Source organism: Fonticula alba (genome assembly GCF_000388065.1).
Source record: "Fonticula alba strain ATCC 38817 unplaced genomic scaffold supercont2.5, whole genome shotgun sequence".
Lineage (NCBI taxonomy): Eukaryota > Rotosphaerida > Fonticulaceae > Fonticula > Fonticula alba.
The window spans coordinates 1,701,391-1,703,209 of record NW_009242975.1 but is presented as its reverse complement, the minus strand read 5'-3'; positions in this window follow the sequence as shown (position 1 = coordinate 1,703,209).

Genomic DNA, 1,819 nt, shown 5'->3' with positions numbered 1-1,819 from the left:
CCCCCCTCCCCCCCTTCCCCCACCTCCCCCCGGCCCCCGGCCCACGCCCCGCGCATGGTGCACGCGCCACACCACCTGCACCGCCCCCGGGCTGGGGGTCTGTCGGCCGGGGCCGGGGCCGACTTTTCCGGAAACAATAGGCAGAGGGGCCTCCAGGCACAATATGACACCCTCGGAGGCGTCCCCACCGGCGTCCGGCCAGCGCGCCCGGGCCGACGTGGGTGGCGGCCACCTGTGTACCTCAGCACGCGTGCGCGGGGAAAACGCGGCGGGCCGGCGGCCGCCGGGAGGGGGGCAGCGAGGCACCCCCGCCGCAGCCGGGACTGACATGCTTGCGGCGGGCCCGGGACCCAGCCGGGCGACGCCCCTCGGGGCCGGTATCTTCGGTTGACCAGGCTGCCCGCGTCATCCCCCCTGCAGGGAAGACACGCGCACACATGCCGCGCAGACTCCCCGGTGCACAAGTTGGGCAATTGAGGATCCCCGGGGCCGCCGCCGCCGGTGCGGCACGCTGACGCTTTGCCACGGGAGACGTGCGCATCCGTTCGTTTAGGATTGAATGCACCCCGCGCCCCCCCCCCCCTCCCCCTGGCCCTCCGCTCCTCGAGTGATGTCCGCGCGGGGCGAGCAGGCGGGCCGACGCGCCCGGACAAATGTACACACACACACACACGCACGCTTTCCCGCCTGGCCCCGGGCACATCCCACGACGTGTGCCCCTGCGCGCGAGCGTGTGTACACGCTCGCGCGGGAGAAGGAGAACGCCCCGCCTCGTGCCCGGCCCACCCCCACGAGGAGGCTCTGCGTTCTGAGAAAGCATCCCCCCCCCCCCCCCCCCGCCGGCCGCCATACAATGGATGCACTGCCCAGGTCCCGGCACCAACGCTCCCGCGGCACCCACCCCCGGGAAGACAGCCGCACCGGGGCCGTATACGGAGCTGGCAAGACCCCAGCGCGCTTTCCGCTCCCCGCACACCGCGATGGGGCCTCTTTCGTTGGTCCTCCCGCCTCCCCCCCCTCGATCCCCGGCCCCGCTCAATGTGGCCCTCCGCGTCGTCTTCTTTCTCTCGCCCGCCCCCCCCCCCTCTCCCTGTTGTTTGCTTGACGCACATGTCCCGACGGAGATCCTAAAAGAACGGGCCCGACTGGCGTCCCGAAGGTGATACGGTCCTGGTCGTGCGTGTTTGGCGCGCCCGAGAGCCCACCGGCGGCTCATCCTCAATGCCGCATCCTACCCGGCTGGCCGATCCTCAAGACGCCCCGGTCGAGTGGTCGCGCTCCGCCCGGCCTTTGAGGATTGGCTCCAAGGGGCCGCCAGCCTTGCACCTGCGCGCGTAAGCGTGCTGGCGCCCACGGATTCTCCCCCCCCCCACGCTCCCGCCGGTCCTGCCCTTCCCTGCTGGGCCGGTGGGCCCCGCGGGCCGACGCCACCCCCACGGGACCATTGGCAGTCGCGGCCCAACAACAGCGTTGGACTGTCGCGCGCGCGCGCGCGCGCGCGCGAAACAGGGCGTGCTAGGCGCCTGGGAAAGTGTGTGAGGGCAGGAACAACAGAAGAGGCCGGGTGAAAGGCGGAAAGAGCTCGAGGGAGAGAGAGAGCCGCAGTCGGGGGGGAGAGCGCGAAAAAGCCCGGAAGCCCCAGCGCAAGCGCAGGCGCCTCATTGCACCCCGAGAAGGGGACATGGCCCCCGCAGTCCGTGGGAATGCCCAGCCGATCGCCCCACCCGCCGCAGAGGAACCTCCGAAACGAGCCTCCTTCCACGACACGCTTAGCCATCTTTCTTCCCCCCTTTTATTCCGCCCTCGACCGCCCCCCCCC